The 22,117-nt window shown below is 35.1% G+C and overlaps 1 pseudogene; it reads right to left on the bottom strand.

Annotated features, from left to right (window-relative positions):
- Positions 1-6,939: 6,939 nt before the first annotated feature.
- LOC131166647 (uncharacterized) lies at positions 6,940-8,507 on the bottom strand (annotated as a pseudogene).
- Between the last annotated feature and the right edge of the window lie 13,610 nt (positions 8,508-22,117).

The raw sequence follows: 22,117 nt of genomic DNA, 5'->3' as shown, positions 1-22,117 counted from the left end.
TTGTGTGTGTGTACAAGTCACTAATGCTGTGTAAAATGCATAGGTTTTTATCCACTTTGAAGGGGTATGTGCGCAATAAGGCATGACCGGAAGTTTTAATCATTGAGACATACATTGACAGTGAATGTCTTGCATTTTGCTCAATGTATCTACATGATATTGAAACAAGGTTCACTCGTGAGGAGCGAAATGCAGATGTTCATGCTATTAATGCCGAAGATGAAGAACCAAGAAGCTCTATTTTTCAAGGAAGTGTTCGGCCATTCGGTGCACGAGTTTACGATTTCATTGATATGGACAACCTATGAAAGAAACATTTTTACGTCCTCAATAATTGTGATGAAATTATTCCATATATCGAGTACGTGGTTCAAAACTCCTTACTTTGCATTATTTTTACATATGCATATATACTTAGTTGACATTAACATGTACTATTGTTGCATATAGAGAACATAAAGCTGAACTTTTGGCTCAAAATGAAAGGAATGTTAACGAAAGACATACGAAGGAATTTATCAATTGGTTTGGGTGCTGTGTAAGTAACAACTACTGCCTGAGTTCGCTACAATGTACATTTTCAATATTGATGGTTAACTCATCTAAAGTCCTTTGTAATTAATAGATGAAAGTCATGTATTATAATAAAGAACCAACAGTAAGTAAAGATTTGTACACATTCGCATGTGGCCCTGATCAACAAGTTAACCGCTACAACAGTTGCATTGTCAATGGCTTACGATTTCATACGAAGTCCCTTGAACTGCATAGAATAACCCAAAATTGTGGAGTTGCGGTGCTAGGCATAGAAGGAGATGAGGAAATTGACTATTTTGGTGTGTTGGATGGCATTATAGAGCTTCACTATGGAGTTAACAGATTTGTCCACATCTTCAAGTGTACCTGGTGGGACATTAGCAATAAAAAGAGTGGGATAAATACGGATGCCTACTTTACTAGTGTCAATTTTAGTAAAACACGGTATCAAAATGACCTCTTTGTGCTTGCGATGTAGGCAGAACAAATGTTATACCTTAAGGACAAAAAATTAAAGGGTGAATGGCATGCGGCCCAAAAAATTCCTCCTCGAAGTTTGTATGATATTACAGAAGTTGCAGATGGGGAGAAGAGTGTCAGTGATGATGCTTTCCAAGAAGATCAGCCATCTGTTAGTGTAGCAACGCAATCTGCTATCAATGTTGCTGAGGAAGGAGCCAATCCTATACCATTAAATAGGGTTGGTGCCACGACAAAACACGTAGGAACTGCTGACATTAGAATTGAACCCTTTGTACACGTTGACTTCATCGACAGTGATGAAATTGATGGGGAAGATGAAACTATGTTGAGTACTGCAGTGAAGAGGAAGACACTCTAGAAAGTGAGGATTATACTGATATTGAGGACGTATAGGGGGTAAACGTGTTATGTTGTCACCGTGTATTTGACATGTGAAAATAAGTGAAAATATATTTACTATGCATCCATCTAATATCCAATCTTCTTATATTTACTTGTGAATTATTTTGCAGACGTGGCACCAGGAGGTCGTCGTTGCTTACTTCAGTCTAGGCTATCGACAACATCATCCCGTGAAGATGATTGGTCATCCTTGAGAGCGACTGAGCACGTTGGTGCTGATGCGGCACCATATAAGCCCTCGGGACCCCAGCTCAACATGGATCCATCAGTTGGGGATCAAGCCTAGGGTGAGTTGCCGACCATAATGAGCAGGGTTGGTAAGGTTACGAGTATTTGATTTAGAACTGCATTTTTACTGTCATTTCATGTGTATGATTATCTTATTGTTCTTTAACTCTTCTTTCAGCATCGACCTCTATGACGTAGACGAGTTCAAGCCGTGATGCAGCGAAGAACGTTGCGCTAAAGAAGCACCTGAAGAGGACTGGGTGGAGGATCCATATCAACATTCCTCCAGGCTTTACGGCCCCGCTTGACGATTGGTGCACAGCCTAGTCACAGGAGCTTGGCATTATATGTCGCCAATATCCTCTAGTCACCTGCTTCACCTGGCTAAAGGTGACAGAGGCTCAGTGCTTGGTTCTATATGAACGCATCTTGGTAAGTAACCCTAAAACATTTCTTTCACTTTTAATATATTACCCAAAAGATTCTTTAACCTTCAATATATATTTCATATGCAGAAAGAGTTTGACATGGACATTTTCATCGTAGACTATGTCAAAAAGGTGGTGAACACGCAATTGTGCTCTCATTTTAAGACCTATCGTAGCAAAATGAACAACCATTTTAGGGAGATGGGAGATGAGGCAGAAGCGCACCCATACGATAAGATCTCCCTAAAGGATTGGCGGGTGGTGTGTCACCATTTTCGTGACCCTAACTATCAGGTGATGTGTTTCTATTAATGACAATAACTACTTTTTCATATTTATGTGAATAATAAAAAGTCATTATATCTATTTTGTAGGCTATCTGTGAAAAAAAATGTTGCGAATCGCAGCAAACTAGATACGATGCATTGTTTTGGCTCGAAATTATTCATTAATCATCGAAAGGTAATTGCTACAAAACTATCTGACCATTACCTGACAAGTGTTATTTATATTGACACCATTGAATTAATATTAAAGAACTTTTATATGATAATGTAGCATGATCCCATCACTGGTGACCTAGAGTCGAGGCCGGATCTTTATCAGAGAACACATCAGAGGCCATTGGGGGAGTGGTGTCAGGGTGCGCAGAGGAAACATGTAAGTCAAGTAGATTATTTAGTTCTTTATCTTATTCAAAATGTAAGTTGTATTCTTATTTCTTCATTTTCATCATTTTCATGACTGAAAATAGGCAAAGATGCTTGAGTTGAGGGATACACCCATTGCAGAGGGTAGTCAGCCGATGACGGATGACGAGATCTACACTCAGGTGCTTGGGCAACGAACGGGTGGCTGGTTGAATGGTCTTGGGAGTGGATACGTCACCCCAACATCATCATCTTGTTTCATTGTGGCGTCTCATGCTAAGATTGACCGAGAGTGTCGAGCCGCCAAGGCTCGAGCGGAGGAGATGGTTATCCGGATGCAAATGGTGGAAGAGGAGAATTAGAAATTGAAAGAAAAGATGTCGAACTGGGAAGCGGAGATGCAAGCCATGAAGAATTGGAAAATGCAGATTGAACAAATGATGCGCTAATCCCATCCAGATGATGCAGGTGACTCCTCTCATTAGAAGGTATGTAAAAGGTAGTTTATCATCCCTCTTTTATGGTTGTCTGAAACTCTTTGGATACTCAACTAATTTACCGGACTAATGAATCTGTCATCTTCCTTTCTCCACTTAAATATCAAGATATTATCTCAAATAATAAGTTAAAACTCTCAAAATTTAAACCATGATAATTTAAAAAAGAGAGACCGAAATAAATGAATTCTTTTAACATATAATTATTTCTAGGAATTAGTATTGGACCCAATCTTCATCACCACTAAACCTAGGAGCCCCCATTCAAAGCCACTTCGGTATCAATTTATTCAACAATACATGGATTTAGTTTGCTTATATGCTTTTACGGAGTCCTGCATTTAAGCCAGATCAAACTTCTCTCCTGTGTATCACCAACACTGGGAGCAGCTTCTTCCTCTCTAGCCTAGGTGAAGAAGACCATAACAAAAAGGACAATAAACAAACTACCAGGAACAATATCATCATTATCTGACCCTTGGCACCAGCCTTCTTCATGACCATGGCTGCCTTTTTCTGCAAGAGCCCAAAGGAAAAAGACATCCTCCTATTGTTAGCTAATAACTCCATTTAACACACCAAAAAAACTCACTACTATGTTTTTTCTGCTAGAGTTAAGACTTCAAAAATATTTGTCTCACCTGAACAAAAATATCTTGACTTCTACTTCCACATGAAATGTTCAGTTATAACAACTTATTTTTCCACTGAACTTATTTGGCATCAATGCATATAGAAACTGTGATGCCTCTGAATGAAGCAGAATATACCTTTCTTTCATCTTTATATGTAATCACTGTGAAGGTGTCGTGTCTTATAAATGGTGAGAATACACGTCGTGCTGATATTACTTTCTATTATTAATTAATAGATAGTGATAATTTTGGTAATCACTTGCTGTTCATTCTACTTTATGCTATAATAGAAAATACTCAAAATTGATTTGGGTCTGGAGAGTAATGCATTTTCTTATGTCATGGCGCCAAACACCCTTATAGATGTTGGCCTTACAAAGGGGTGTCTTTTGGTCTGTACTGTTGATGTCACCTTTCGGTTGCAGCTATTCGTGATGCATGATTATTGTTGTGTGGCTACCGTTAACAATTATTATATCGGTTGCATTTAAAGGTTTTATTCATTTACTAGCATTTAAAGTTTTATAGGTATTGGTTCCTACTTGAAAAAAAATTACAATTTTAAGCTTTTGGAAATTAATTTTTGGGATTTGAAATGCATTTGACAGCCCCTGCAAAAGCTGAATTATTATTGCCAAGAATTAAAAAAGTCAAGAAGAGTATTTATTATTTGTCTAAGGGTGTGTTTTTTTTGTATGATTAATTTATATGATTGATCGAATAGAATATAATTGGACTGAATGGATTTTAAACTTGTGATAGTTATTTTATCATGGATTTTAAACGCACCTTACAATCATCCAATCATGACAATTATTTGGGCTCAAGTTCAACAAGAGTACTATGTTGGATTCATACAATGTTAATGGGTGGTCATATACCACCATGTGTCATTTTGCGGTGGTCAAATTAGGATCACCAGTTAGGTTGCTAACATGGTGGTTTGAGACCACCCAGTATTTTCCTATGAATGGCTATGTTTGACAATAGTGGCAAGTGCCTTGAGCACCCATTATAGTGCTTTCACTGCTTTGCTGGGAAATGTTTGCCAACATGTATACCACTATACCTAGACCCTACAAAACACCTCACATAAAGCTCACTTTTTAGAAAAAAAGTGAGAAATGGGTCTATACCACTTTTTTTTCACATCACTGCCAAACCCACTTTGATTTTTTTACAACTGATTTTTTTCTTGTATGTTACTCAGACTGTATGTTCAATTTTCTAAAGATTCGAAATCTGCAACAATGTGATTTCTTTTCTTTTTATTCTTTTCCCCCCTTTTACTCCTACATGTTATCTGTATTGCGTGATTATCATTTGTTCCATATTCCCTAAAAGATCCTATGATTTAGAATATGCTTATTATTCTGCTGTAACATCAAATTTAGGATGCACTTGAGTTTAATTCCAACCCATGTCTATATTATGAAAATCTAGAACTTGGATATCTAACCATATTTAGCTAAGAATGAGCAGACCTTAGAGTAAATGATTTAAGAAAATTTGCAGCTGAAGATAAGGTGATTTCTTGCCTCACTTTATAGTTAATTATCTCTTGCCTCAAATTTCCTGTCTGATACTCCTGTAACTTCCCTTAGTTTGTTGTTTAAGTAGTAGAATAGATTTACTATGAAAAGGGATAACTACAAAGAAAGGTAGATAGGGCATCCTCCCTCAAAGGGAAAGAAAACTACAGAAGTACTGCCTTCAAGTCTCTTTGAGTATCAGAGAACCAAAACCCAATCCTGAGGGAATGAACCCAAAAAGAAGCAAAAAAAATAGCTTACCCCCAAAGGAGAATGAAAAAATTTCTCCAATCTTTGAAAATTCTTGCCTGCATTTCGAGCCAAAGAATCCATAAGATAGAAAATCTTGCGCAGTTAAAAAATATATATATATATTAATGGGCTAATTAATTAGAGAGTCAATTAGAGAGTTGAGGGCCCAATTACTAAGGTATTTGTATCTCAATTAGAGAGTCAATTAGACAGTTGAGGGCCTAATTAATTTTTCCTAATACTTTAATTGATTTAGGTTTCCTAAATTCATTCCCTTTAGTTTCCTTATCTTCCAAGCATTTAAGCCTATAAAAAAATGCTCCTATGCATCTTCTCTTATTAAGAATTGAGAATTAAGCTGTTGGGATGTTGGTCTTGCATTGAAGGGCCCCAAACTTCGGAATCCTTCATGTTTGGGGATCCCTAAACCTGTAGTGTTGTCGTTCCTGCATCAAGTGGCTCCTAACCATGGAAAATTTTAGTTTGGGGATCCCTAACAGAATTCAGAATCCCTCCACATGTTCATGGTTTAGTTTCTTTAGCCCCCGTTTATCCTCTATGACCCTCCCTAGAATATTTATTATTTGTGTTATAAGCTCTCCTCTTCCCCTAATCCCAAAATTCATAATCTCAATAGATTGGTTTTAATAAATTGGTCACAATTAATTATATAAAAAATTATTATTTAATATAAAACAAATAACAATGTGAAACATTTTCTAAGTCCATAATAAAAAATATACAAAGAATAACTATTCCCAAATTTTGAGAATATCTATTTCTTTCTTATTACATGTTAAATAAAATAATTAAATATATACCAGGAATAACTATTCCTTTAATTTCCAAAATTTAACTATTTTCCATCTTATTTGAAGGAATAACTATTCCCTCAAACCAAGCAAACCATAAGAATATTATTATCATAGGAATACTCCTACAATACCGAATACCCACAATTTTAAGTTAACAGGTAGGATCCAACAGTATATCTATGGAATTCAAGAGAGGATGGAAGTAATACAAAATTAATACAAGGATAGAAAATTAAGTCAGAGAGGAAGTACATGAAAACTATCAAATTCCCAACAATAAAGTATACATTTCATAACAATGTTCCTAAATTAGCAAACTACTAAAGAAGTTAACAAATAGCAAGCAGTTCATCAATCCAGCTTAATAAACATGCACATCTAAACAAATTGCAGTAGCCACAGAAAGAACCCTAGGATAGGTCCTAGCCTGTCCAAGAGCCTCTTGTAGATTCGCCTGAAGCATGAAGAACAAACTAAACCTTATATAAACATCACCAACTCAGGCCTACTGTATATGTTGCTCACCTCATCCTCCAGCACAAGATAAGCAGCCACTAGTGCATCTTGAGCTCCAATATACAGTGAGTTATAAATCTTCTAGTAAACTTCCCTAACCTTTCTTGCAAGATGGAAGAGCCCCTGCAAACAATAGTTCAGGACTGCAGTTGCACCCAAGGCAACCCTCATCCCTTCTATGGCTTCCATGACAGCATTAATGACATGCGGAGAAGTCTCAAATATGTTTGCCTATACATAATTCAGCAAGTGTACTAAAGCATCCTCACAACCTAAACCAGCCACTCCCAAAGCCATGTGCTAAACAACAGATGCAGCAGTTTGCCTATGTACCAAATCTCTATCCATAAGAGCATCCTCAAGTAGTGGAGTGACTGCATAAATATAATTTTTACCCATTTCACCAATGTACTCAAAAAGAAAAGAGAGTGATTTTAAAACACCATTCTACACATTGAGTTCTGGTACACGATACTCATTCATTAATGCTGGTAGTACTGTAAAAGGAGAACATGTTTATGCAACTATTGCAATTGCCACAGTAGTACACACTCCGTTCTGACGCTTCTGCACTTTGAGATTGTTCAATAATGTTGCCAGGACATCTTGTGGTCCAATGGCTTTTGCAATGTAGCCAAACGTGTTCACAATTGCTCGTCGGATACTTTTTTTATGGGCTTTAAGCATCTCAAGAAACTCAAAATAAATCCTCATCCATTCTCTTGCTAGGACAAATTCAGCCCCACGGTCAGCAATTCGACCAACAAGATCAATACAATTTTCCTGCACCTTCTCATGCCGATTCTTCAAGATTGGGGTCAGTCGAGGAAGAAAATCCTTTATTGGAGGAGTCATTTTTGTCATACCAATAACATTGACAATAGCTTTGAGAGCCCCTAGTATTGATCCCAAAACTTCCGAATACTCTTCTCCCAGATATTCATACAAGACAACCCCAAGATGACCCATCAATTGTTCTTCTTAGCACTGTTTCATAACAATAGCAATCCTTGAAATAAGATTAGCAGCTTGCTGACTCACCTTAGCACTCTTGTTATTCAAGCGCCACTTAATGGTTCCGCAATCTGGGGAATATATGGTTTCACCCTCTGCCCAAGAGCATTTACAACTGCACCAAAACCATTAAGAATTACATTGGCATCATCTCTAGTCTGCTCTTGGAAGGCATACGAAATGCCATCAATTAAAAGCTCTTCCAAGCGAGCATCAATATCAGATGCACCCAAATTTGCAACCACCTTCTCAATTGTTTCCATGACCATTTGTCTGTATGGCTCACTCTCATCCTTGAGATCCTCCACAATTCTCCCTATTATGTCAGCAACACCTACTTTGTTTGCTATTTCCACTGTCGTATCCACAAGTTGCTTATAATTTCTGCAATCCAAAGCCATCCTCTTGACCCAGAAATTTTTGAAGAACTCTAGGAGGATATCATTTCGTATGTATTCTTTCAATAACTCTTTCTCCAGATGTTTGTGTGCTTTGCCACACGAATTTTGAGACATCATCTCATCTGTTTTTGCATTCTGATTTTGCTTTAAGGATTTGGAACAAGTTATTTGGTGTTTTGGGAGAAAGTTGGGTTTGTCCTGTATCAATGAAGGAATTTTTGGCTATTTCATTTGTGGGGGCTTTGAAGGAAGAAGGATAGGTATGCGTCATGGAATTGTGGTGTTTTGTACAGAGAAACAAAAGAATATAAATAAATAAATAAATAAACAAGAAATACTTACAAGTAATGAAAATTTTGAAAACTCCTATGATTGGAAATCCATGAATCTGAGAAAAAGAACCAAATCCATAATAGTGTCAAAATCCTGTATCCAACAAGTTTTTTTTTTTTTTTAATCAAAGATAGAAATAAAATAGTTGCTCAATTCACTTTTTTTGATGATAATTGACAAGAGAATGAGCGAATCAAGCTGTTTTTATTCTTATTGAGTCTCTTAATTTTAAATCCTTTTTTCTGTGTGGGTGGTTAAACAAAACTTGGGAATCAGCTGCATGTAATATTAGATCGAGCTTGTATTATATAGGAAAATTATATATTATGTCATAAAGTTCAAACTTCAGTTGAATATATGATTTAACTTTTGGACTGCATGTTTGGATTGATATATCTTGTGAGCTGCATGCTAGTAGTGGACATTAGGACTGTATGCTTGATTGGAAAGCCACCTGCATGGCTGATGCAGTTATGTGTATTGCTTGCTGGTAGATACTTTTAGGTTGTTGCATGTCTTAATCTAAATGACATTTGTATGATGCAAAAATATTGTGAATTGCATGCTTTTGTGACTTGCAGATTTGGGAAATGTTCTATTTATAGACAGTATGCTGCCGAAAATTTGTTGAAAATTTTAGGGAAAGGAAAGAAAAATTCAAAAGAGACCAATTTTGGACTGTGATATAATTTTTCTTTGATTTCTTGCTTGCTTGGTGTTTATGCCAATTTTGGTTGGAGTCTATTATTTATGTTTGAAGGTTTAAGTTTAATTTATGTAAAACCAAAAATTAATTGTTAATTGCCAAGAAAGGAGATTAAAAGTAATATGGGGGCCATCAGAATGGATGGAACACTAGAGGAAGTGACATTGTTTCCCATGTAAGTCTGTAGAAATTTGTTTTCCATTTTTCTTATTTGTTCCTTCCTCCCAATCATTTTATAGTAGCTAATGGCAATATGGTTTGATTTTGGGAGGATGCTTGGCCTGGTTACAGTCGTTGGAGTAGATGATGCTTCATCTTCTTAAAATTTCCACTCTTCACAATGCACGTATCATCTCTTTCTTTTCTTTGGAGAGGAGCTCTCTTTCTTGGAATTTTCATTTTATAGTGAATCTCATACCAATTGTGTCTACTCTATGAAATATGTTGTTTATGGGATAATTCACTATATTTTGATATATGTGTTTTATGGCATGCATGAACACGTTACATTATTTAATGCTTATTATATGAAGCTCCTGTGCACTCACAAAATTCATTACTAGTTGGATTATTGTGAACTGTTTATTATAAACACCTAGTTTTAGAGCATATCTCGATGGAAAATGTCATATTTACAAGAGAAATGCTGCCAAAATTTTTCAAAAACCGTATACTAATTTTTTTAACTTTCTTAATTTGTATGGTTTGCAATTGTGACAACGTTAGGACGATGTCATGCACTACGGATGCAACTTTTCACTTTTTTTGTTATCTGAACAGATGAAATGTATTTGAATTTGAATTTGTATAATGTATTTGTATTTAAATTTGAATTTGTATAATATATTTGTATTTGAATTTGAATTTGTATAATATATTTGTATTTAAATTTGAATCAGAATTTTGAATAATTTATGAATTTTATTGCAATTATGGTTTAATGTTATGTATAAGAAAATGTAATTTAATTACATATTTTTACAGGAATTAATAATTGGAAAAAAAATTAACTTCACTACTAATTGTCCAATTTAAGTATTAGTGACGGTTTCAAAATCGTCACTAATAGCCTTTTAAAAAAGTTTTAGTGAAGGTTCTCAAACTGTCACTAATACTATGGCTTTAGTGACAGTTTTAAAACTATCACTAAATCCATAAGTGACGATTCTGCAATAGTAACGGTTCTAAAACAGTCACCAATAATAGAGTAATAGTGACGATTTTAAAATTGTCACTAATAATAGAGTAATAGTAACGGTTTTAAAACTGTTACTAATAATAGAACATTAGTGACAGTTTTACAACTGTCACTAATAATAGAGCAATAGTGACAGTTTTAAAATCGTCACTATTAATTAAGCATTAGTGACAGTTTTAAAACCTTCACTAATAATATAGCAATAGTGACGATTTTAAAACCGTCACTAATACTATGACTTTAGTGATGATTTTTGGTCAATCCGGTATGGAATCTATAGTGATGGACTTAGGTTTTTAGTGACGATTTTAATCCGTCACTAATACTCTATTATTACGGTTTGAAAAATTCGTCACTAATAAGTATTAGTAACGGTAGGTATACTGACTAATACTCATAAAACCGTCACTAATACTCATAAAACCGTCACTAATACTAGTAGTGACGATTTTTTGAGGATTAGTGACGGTTTAAAACCGTTACTAATAATCTTATTTTTTGTAGTGGAAGTTAGGCAAAATTGGGTACCTTAGGAAAATGTATTTTAATTTTTTGAACTTTTAAAATTTTTACATTTCCCTTGTGCATAGGTTCAGGAGGAGTCTTTCTTGGTTGTACCCACTTTTACATAAGATATTTGTCATCATAAAAAAGGGGGAGATTGTTGACCTTATAGGTCAGATACCATTTTGATTATGACAAATATGTTGGTACTTAATGTTTGATGAGTTTGTGTACAGGATCAATTGGAGGTTTCTATATGATGCATATGGACTTGAAGAAAATAAAGATCTGAAATATTTATCTATTGTATTTTTATTTTAATTGGGTCTATAATATTTAAGACATTACGGTCTGTAATAATTAATGCATATCATGCATGATAGGGTTTAAACTCAAAAAGACCTAGACTGACCCTAGGTGCCCCATGCATGCATAAAAGAGTGCCCTACTAAAATTAAGTTAATCATCATATGAATAGGGACAACTTTTTAAAGAGAAAAGGATCGAAAATGCCTAAATTGGCATATTTGGTCGACCAAACTTAGTTACACTGAGATCTTTGGTCTACCAAACCCCCACCGGGTCAATATGTTGACCGCTCGACCGACCAGAAGTATATAGGCAAACCTTGGTCAACCGAATCTCCCTGGATCAACATGTTGACCACTCGGTCGACTAACTAGAAATATATAGGCAACACCTTGGTCAACCGAACCCCCATGTGGGAATTTCAAACCGCCCGGTCAACCGAACCTCTTAGTTCAAAATGACCTAGTCGACCGAACCGCGCGGATTTGGAAAATCACCTTTGAAAACCTCAAAATGGTTGACCGTCTTCTTAGTTCAATTTTTACCTGGAAGACCGAACTGAACACTACGATCAAACAAACCTTAAGTACAGTCGACCAAGCCTCTCAGGTTGATGAATTTTTTTCAAGGTTTAAACTGGGTTAACTTTAATTAAACTTACTTAATCTTTTTAAAAAATACTCAGCGTGTCCTCAACAACTATATTTTCTCCAAATTCTATACATAGCCCTTCATTTGTAAAAATTAAGGATGGATTAGGATTTGAGATTAGGAAAAATTCTCTAAAAATATCTTTGTCCAAAATCTCTATATCTTCATATCTCTTCAATCCTATTGCAAAAATCTACCTCCTATACTCATCTAGTCATTAATCTTGAGAGAATGTAATGTTCTTCATACTCCTTGTATAAGCTAAACTCTCCCTTGTTTATATTTGATTATGTGTTGATTTTTGGAGAGTTAGCTAGGGTTTTTCCCATAATATTTCATTCATAAATATTTGACTGGAAAAAGCCCTTACATGGCTTAAGATCTTGCATCCTCATTACAAGTTTTCATAAGCTTGATTTGTGCTTTGATGAAAACATTTTTAGCAAGATTGAAAACCCTATTATCTACCGTGCATGATATTTGAGAAATACTGTTTGAGATATCTGTTAGGGTTATAGAAAGCTTATGATTAATCACAAAATCTCACTTGAGCTTGATATCCTATCATATGTGAGTGCATTATTTGATTGAGCATATTGGTACACATCTGCTTAGTTTTAAAAGCATATTTGGTTGTACACAAAAATTTTGTTAACTCAGGTGTAATCCCAAGAGGGGGGAGGGGTGAATTGGATATTTTTAAAATCCTTTAATATTACTTACCACTTAATCCCTATTTCTATATTTAACAAATCAAATGCAAGGATTTAAAACTGATTTTAATTATTATATCAATGAATTCTTTTCACCCAATTAATTGTTAAGTGCGTGTGGGGTTATTTAACATACACATGCAAGATCGATATTGAAATGTATTGCGGAAAATAAAAGGAGTAAAGGAAGAGAAAAGACAAACACAATTTTTACAAGGTTTAGCCAACCCGGCCTACGTCCTCGCCTTGAGCAACCCACTCAAGGATTCCACTAAATCCTTGCTCCTTTAACCGGGATGGGGCTTTCCTTACATCCACTGCTTACAAGAGGCATAACTTCCTCCTCACCCGGTTCACAACCCGAACCATAATTACAATATATAATGTCAAATCTGCAAAAAAACAAGATTCGTTTCTAACAAAGCTAGTGAGTATAATTGAAACCTAACACATATCCATATGATGAAACTTGAAGCTCAGTATGTATGTAATGACACAATCATTGTATGAATGATATGCTTTAACCAATTTCCCTTTTATCAAATCTCCCAAGTAATGATATAAGTGAAAGCTTTGGAGAAATTAGAATTCTAGTTCAACTTGCTAAATGCACGAATATCAAATGTGAACTTATCAAAAGATTTGTCTTGAATATTATAACAATCAAAATCAATAAGCTTTCTTCCAAATATTCAACCACAATATGATCTTTGTAATATGCATATATATATATATATATATGATTTCCAAGGATCAAAAATCTAATATAATATTTTTTTATAAGATATGCATTAATAATATATATAGTTATGAATACTAAGGATATTTAATCAAGAGGATTTGTAATAGAGAAAATATCAAGTCTTTAACTGAAAACACACTTGAATAAAAAATCGTATAACCAATGGCAAAAACTTTTCTCAAGTAGTGATCTTGTCAAAACAATCGATATGTAAGCACACTCAAGATCAATCACTCAACTTATATTCAATAATGGATTTTGAGATGAAAAGTTATGTGAGAATAAATATTAACAAGCAAATCAGTTTAGATGAAAAACTCTATAAGAATAACTATTAACAAGAAGATCAATTTACCAAAATTCGGTACCAAGTTGATTGCACAACAATCACAAGAAAGTCTTTTGAAGATCAACGTAGCTTTAGCTCAGATTTGAAGTATAATATTTGAAATCCCAATCAAGAACTTAGCAGTGTATTCTCCTAAGTTGTGCTAATCGTAAAATATGCTCAATCGTATGCTAAAAATTCTCTCTTCTTTTTCTCGTGGGGCACTAGAGTTTAGATGTCGATTATATAGGTAACCTTGCCCTTAGAATGAATCTTAACCATTGGATCAAAAAATAACTTGCGTGTTCTCTCATTAAAAATCAAAATTTTTAATCTTCCTGTAAGTTTAGAGACTGAGGGTTAAGGCTCAGATGACTGAAATTCTTAAGAGCTTTGAAAAATTAACCTGGACACAGGGTCAGACGACTGAAGTTGGGGTTCAGGCTTCTAAAGTGTCGAGTTCAGACGACTGAAGTCTGAGTTCAGTATTCTAATGTGCTTCTGCTAGGTTCTGTGTTTCACTATTAATTCTTCAGATGATTGAACTTAATTTTCGGTCTTTTGAAGAAAATTTTTAGACGACTGAGCTTAACTTTGGTCTTCTGAAGTTAAATCTCCAGACGATTGAACATGGAGTTCGGTCTTCTGAACTGTTTATTTTCTGGATTTTTCCTTTTTAGTTCCAAAAATCTGCTTTGCTATCTTTCTTTGCTCTTTTATAAAATATTTTTCGAGGTTTTAAAAATATCTCTAAGTTTATAAATATCCCCTAATGATGTTCATAAGATGCATAAGTCCTAAGGTCAGTCTAGGGTATATTTTGAGTTTTGAATTAAATCATATGAAATATGTGAATACATTAGTTCTAAATACCCATTCTCATGACGATCTTGAACTTATCGCTTGCATCTTCATTCTTCAACTCTTTTAGTTCCATGGATTGTGCCAAGTTGTGTATGCTTACTTCATGGCTTCCATGACTTGTTATACTTCCGTGCATGCTAAATATTGTTCGTGTTCATGATCTCAATGCATAGATCAAATACTAAGTGATTTGTTATTATCAAAACAGGATTGGACTCACAGAGTCAACAAATTTGTATTTTATAATTGTATTCTAGGCAAGGGCCCGAAGAGGGCGACTAGCCCTGTCAAATAGTATTGGATTGGCTTTGACCCGGTTAGGAAAGTTAGGTGCACCATCCTGTTAAGGTGTGTTTAGGTTGAGGTCAGCCCCGCTAATTGACCTGGTTGTAACCAATGCCGCTCCACCCGTTAAGTGAGCAATAGTGGTAATCCTTGTGCTTGTGAGCCAAGGCGGGGACATATGCTGTATTGGCCGAACCCTGATAACATATCGTGTTTGCATTTTATTTTTTCAAAAATTTATTTTCTACACGTGTATGTTATATTGTGAATGTTGCGCAGGATTTACTTTCCGCATATTAATCTTGTCTGTGCATTTTGGATTGCTTAGAAAGACCCTAAGTTGCGAAATAATACTGATATCTTACTTAACCTAGGAGAAAAGGTTTAAAATTCCAATTCACCCTCCTCTTGGGAATACACTAATTCTAACAGGTTTACATTCTAGCATACACAAAAGGTACAGGGGAAGTGGAAGCCAGGACAGAACTTAAAGCTCACACAACTTGGCAAATTCCATGTCATATCCGAGGAGTGAAAGACGAAGAAGAAGAAGAGTATTTTTAATTGTAAATGCATTTTGTTTTTGTATTTGGTCTGTAATAATGCATGGTATGCACAATGTGGATGTGAGCTTAAATATTCGTAGACAGACCTTAGGGACCAATGTTTTTCACAGAAAACCTTTTCTAAAAATGCTAAAATCATACATGGTTTTCAAAATGAATTTAGGGTCAAAAATAGGACCAAAATAATTTTACAAAGACTTTAGTCAATTGACATTGGATTTTTTGGCTTAATTAAAAAGCCTCGGTAAATTTAACTCTTCTAGTTCAAATCTGCTTAGTTGACCGACCACACTTAAGGCCAAAAGTCAAATGTTTGACTAAGCCTTGGGCGACCGACCTAAATTGAACGTATCTTCCACGGTCGACCGACCTTCAAACTTGACTTTTTCTACCTGCCCCAGCCGACCAATCTTTCAATTCAAAAATACCCTCGGCCAACCGAACCTCATGAACCAGTAGACCGAACTTAAGGCTAGGTGACCAAACTTAGGAAGGTTTGGAATATCACCTTGGCTCGGTCTACCGACCCTTTAAGTTGGTCAACCAAACCTCTCGGGTTCCAACATTTTTAAGCGCTTAAACATGGTTAATTTTTGTTTAAAAAAATTTTAAAATGACCTCTGTGTCCCTAACGGTCATAAATTGAGAGTTTTCTATAAATACCCCCTCATAACTCAATTTTTAACTAAGAGATTAGAGAGAAAATCATCCCAAATTATTTTTGTTCCTTATTCTTTTTTTTTTACTCTCTTTTCTTCATTCTTTTAATAAATCTTTATTGAAAGAGAGCATTTATATTTATTTGGGCATTTGTTATTCAAAGCACTCACTCTCTCCATTTGGCTTTAATTTTGAAAAATATTTTTTGAAAGTTTATTTTTAGTTTCTCCCACATATTTCCTTTGATAAATATCCTTGGGAGATAACTTTATTTAGCTTGTGAATCTTTGCATCTTGGTTGCAAGATTTAAAGGCTTGCTTTTGTGCTTATTGAAAAAATATTTTTTAAGAAGCAAATCTTCATTATCTCCTATACTTTTATTACTGAAAAATCATTTTTGTGGAGATAATATTATTTGAGGTTTAGATCCTTGAAAATCACTGATTGAATATTTTTCATTAAAGATCATACATTTGATTCAGGTAAAAATTATTTGAAAGTAAAACCTTAGGTTCTCCTATACTTTATTTGAAAAATATTTTTGGGAGGTAAGTTTAATTAGGGTTAGAATCTTTGAAGTGCATTATCATAAATATCATTTTCAAAGATTACTAAATCATATTACGAAATACACATACTCACATTGAGCTTTTATATTCATATTATCTGTGAGTGCATTTGTACTTCATTGTGTACATCCTGCTTGTTATAGAAGCATTTATTTGTACGCATAAATTTTTATATCTGTTTTATTCCCAGCGTGTGGTCGGAAGAGGATTGTATTGGCTTGTAACGTGCACCGGATTGCTTAGACCCAGTTAAGAAAGCACCAGATGGTTTAAACCCGGTTAAGAAAACCAGGTACATCTTTCTAAGGTGTTGTAGTAAAGGTTGGGGTCAACCCTATGAATTTGACCTGGGGTATTCCCTTGCCAAGTAAGGAAAATATATTGTAATAGATGTCTCTCCACCCATAAACGAGCAATTAGTGGAATCCTTTTGCTTGTGAGCTTGAGGTGGGGACGTAGACAGTATTGGCCGAACCCCGATAACATATCGTGTATCATTCTCTCTCTTTTCTTGCACTATTTTATTTTCCACACTTAAATTTATGCACATGTATGCTTCTATTTAAATTTATTATTTATATGTGTATGTATTAAATGTTGTGAATGATTAGGAGAAACTGAGTCTGCTTTATCTGGTTTTAATATCTGCTTAGTTATATTGTATTGAGTTTTGGAATTACATAAAAAGACTTTAGGTTGTATATTACTGTTTGTGATTTGGATTCAACCTAGGAAGAATTTTTAAAATACCCAATTCACCCCCTCTTGGGATTACATCAATTTCAACACGTAGTTTCCATTTTCTTCTCAACCCTTATCTTGGCCTATGTTTCGTTCCGTGTCTAGAAAGACCACTTTGAGATTAGGACTCCAGCGCTAAAACGCAAAGTGATTTAGATCACAATAAAAAATTGATGGGATAAAGCATGTCAAGGTCACAAACATAAAGAAATGCATTATAAGGAAGTGCAAAAATTCCCCTAGTAGAGGCACCAATAGGCACCAATACTGAGTTAGACATTAAAAACCCAAGAGGGCAATATCTAAACAGTGCCAATTTTAATGAAAACCATAAACGATGTCAAAAGGGATTCAAGTTGAAAAAAAAAAAAAAAAGAATAAAAAAAGACCCCATTTGATAAAAACAGGGGAGGGTATGCAACATTCACTGGGTGAGTAGAATTGGAGCATTTTAATTTAGAAGCTGCTTGTAGCATTGACTTAATTGGTCGAGTTTCAAGCTAACACCGTAGCTGACAAATTAAGGGACAAGCACTGGTAAAGCCATAGTCCAAATGCCAATGTTGAAACTTCACAGACTAGCACATGTTTGGTTCTCAATAACTTACCCAAATTTGGGAAATATTTTGTTATTTGCATCCTTGTTCATTTAAGTCTGAAATGAGGCAAGATAAAAGAAAAAGACTATGTGGCATCATTCCAAAAAAAATTGGATGACGTGGTGGGAAGCAAAGCATCACAGTGTAGCAAAGGGAGATTTAAGCTAAGCAAGAATGTAAGAAAGACCAACTGGATCCTTGCTAACAAGAAGTTGTATCAAACTTTTTGGAATTGAAGTTAGAATGCATAACATGTGTAGATTAGCAGATCATGCATCCCCATATAGGCATATATATCATACAACATCACATATTCAAGCATAAATTGGTAGATAATTATGCATATATAGCATATCACCCATCCATACATTGCATTATAAATTATTTGCAGGTGATGTTAAAGTATAGAGCTAAAAAGAAATTTTTGGTCTTATTAAGCTTAAAATCTTATCTTGATAATAACAAATCAAAGAAACTTAACATTTTTGGTTAAGTGAAATTTCAGGACTCAAGTGTGTTGATAAAAAGATTAAGATCAAGTGCTTGAAAAGTCTATTGAAAACTTGTACTTAAAGTTAGAAGAACTTAATGAAATATGTACTTAAGTAAATGAGCTATGAAGGAAGCCAAAGCAAATACATGAAGACATTGGAAGCAAAGAAAATCCATGAAGACATTGAGAGCAAAAAAAATACATGAAGACTTAGTGATTAGAAAGTCATAGTCCTTAAGAAGTTTCATGTGTAAGTACTTCAAACGATTCAATATTAATGCATGAAGCTCTTAGGAATTAATATTGACTTACATATCTATGTTTGAAAAGCTTGGAAAATATTTTTAAAAGTCTCAATTCAATATGACAAGTATAAAAGTTAAAAAGAGTTTTGAAAACAAAGTTTTTAAAAGCATATATTTTGTACGATCAGGTGACTGATGCTTCACCATCAGGCGATTGACATTTTATACTGATGAAAATTAAACAAGACGGAATAGAATTAGGCAACTGACCACTCAGGATTAGGCAACTGACCCCATTCTGTGTTTGAAAATACGCTGTACTTAAAAGGCACAAGCGACTGCCCCTGATATTTCAGTCGACTAACTTTCGTGATTTTAAATTTAGAACAGCGAGGGAAAGTTTTCAAATTTGATTACTTGACCCCAAACTTTGTGAAAATGTAGGAAACACACCAAGAAACTTGGGGAATATGAAAATTTACTTTATTACTCTATAAATACATGTTATTCACATGAATTAATTACAACTAGCAAGCACATACGAATTGAAAATTTCTGCTGAAGCATTGTTGTGCTATTGCTGACAAAGCCACAGTTTTTCTGATTATTTTCTACTGAGAAATTCAAAACTAAATCAATATTCTGTTAATAATCATCTGAGCTTTATCTTTCTATATCGATTATTGATTGAAGTATATTGTTCTTAAGTTGTACTAATATGCTATTGTTGAGAGTTTTACTTGTACACAAGTTGTTTCTTGTTTCTCTTATTGTTTGACGATTCAGGATTATTGAATCATTGCCTAATGAGATGGGGTATTCTTGTTAAAGAGAAATTTATTTTTATTTGACAATTCAGGGTTATTGGATCATTGGCTAATGAGAAGTGGTATTCTTATTAGAGAGGGATCTCCACTTGATAAGGAGAGGTTGTAACTTTGCCCGGTAAGAAAGTTGGATAGGAAAATCCTCACAGCAGTTGCTTGGGGCAAGGACGTAGGCCGCTGGCCGAACCTTGTAAAAAATATGGTATTCAGGTCTTCTCCCTACTCTTTTTAATTTACTGCAAGCATATAACCTGCATGTATGATTATTTAACACTTGCTAAACATTGGGAGTTGTTGAATTTTTTATCCATATTTGATATTAGAAAAACTATTTTTTTTGGTTGTTGATTGGATATTGAGAGCTTACCAATATCCTAATCTTAATTGGTATTTGAATCAAGGAATTAATCGATAGGTAATATTTTGAATATTGAAGTTCTTGAAATATAACTAAGACATATCTTGAGAATCTGAATATCTCATTAAAGTTATATTACAGGGAAATTGAGATCAATCTTTGTTTAATACGTAGATGATAGAAATCTTATGTGATTACTTCATCTACTTTACAAAACACTTCAAATTGGTTTATTGGGACTATTCATTGAAGTTATTGTTATTGTTTAGAAGAAAAATTGATTCTGAAATTTGGTTATGTATTGAAGTTGTCACCCCCCAAACCTGGAAATGGGACCCAGGGGTGAATTAGTAACCTAACCTATCCTTGTATCATAAAATCATCAATGACACAGTACAATGAATGAGGGTCCGACCCCGTGGGGTTCCCGTACTACCTATACCCATTCATATACATTACAGATACACAACGGAAAAAGGTCTTTCTATACATATTCTGTACCATACCAGAGTCTATACAAAAGGTATCCAGGTTCCATAATACAAAACATAAACCCGGGTGTTTGCCAAAACCACAAAAGACAACTCAGTACAGTCCTAATACTTACCCAAGTACCTCTTACAGTACACTGACCACTACGCTCCCAACACAAGGACGCTAGTTTTGGTTACTCGAAGGACTTGAAAAATATGTACGTACAATAGGGGTGAGACACCTCTCAGTAAGGCAGATCTAGATTATATCGGTGTGTGGCATTTGAGTGTTGTCATGACACAAAACATACATAGTTCAATGCAATTCCAGTATTTTCACAAAACAGTCCCAGTACAGTGCATTCACGCACACACATATGATCAAGTAACCCGGTTTCATCACACCCTTCAGCCCAAAGCTGACCCGCATTACATTGCGTCCCCAGCATATGGCATAGCCTCAGGCTCCCATGGCATCATACCGGTACAACTGGTGGATCCACACCCTTTCGGTGATTAGTTGGTAAGGCTCACACCCTTGGATATAGAGCCGGACACTCTTGCCAAACATGGCAGGTGATATTTCACACCCTCAGATATTGAGTCGGACATTCTTTCAGTACCTAGAACAATTCGGAACCCCGTTCCTATTACATTTCAACTAAACACAACCATGCATGCTCATATAACCAAACAAACCACACCTGTTTCGTAATCTAAAATCATGATTTTCCAAGCATATACAATTTAAACAAGTCAAGACATGACCATCCCTATAACATAATATATATCACAATATATTTATAGTTTTCCAACAAAACCAGAGATGCAACCCAATGCCCCATTTTCCCCAAAACTGTAACATGAAAAACCCATAGTTTTACCTGTTAGATTTCCCCAAATGAGTAACCAAAACATACACAGGATCGTGAACCATAATTCTACCTAGTTCGATTTCAAAAATAATCGACATAAACAGAATCCCCTTACCTTTCCCCAAAAATCCAATCCTGAACTCTACGGCCCCCTAAACAGCGAACCGAGTTCCCAATACCTATAAACCACAGTACAAAATATACTCACAATCCTATTCCCTACATAACTATTGAAACAAAATTAAAAATCGAGCCTTACCTTAATTTCAAGCCAAAACCCGAAAATGCCCATAACGAAGATCTGACCCGCAAATCTTGTAGAGAATCCTTCCCTGATCCTCGTGGTAACGTTGGATCTACAATTCCAGCAACGTACGACAAAGAAATCTAGAGAGAGAAAAAATGGAGTTCAAGTTGAGAGAGAGAGAGAGAGAGAGAGAGAGAGAGAGAGAGAGAGAGAGAGAGAGAGAGAGAATATTTGATTTCTTAGTGATTAACCAATGGAAACTGATATTTATAACCCTTTGACTCGGCCAACCTTGTCGATGAGATGGTGTCTTCGTCAACGAGTCACTGAAGACAGTTCCTCGATGAGACGGTGGCCTAGTCGACGAGTCTTAGATTCCCAGTTTCTTGAAACCTCTCGGCTTCTCCTCGTCGACGAGCCTCTGAAATTTGTCGCCGAAC

This window comes from Malania oleifera, chromosome 10 (genome assembly GCF_029873635.1).
Source record: "Malania oleifera isolate guangnan ecotype guangnan chromosome 10, ASM2987363v1, whole genome shotgun sequence".
Lineage (NCBI taxonomy): Eukaryota > Viridiplantae > Streptophyta > Magnoliopsida > Santalales > Ximeniaceae > Malania > Malania oleifera.
The sequence above is the reverse complement of the archived record's forward strand: the minus strand, read 5'-3'. Positions and strand labels throughout refer to the sequence as shown.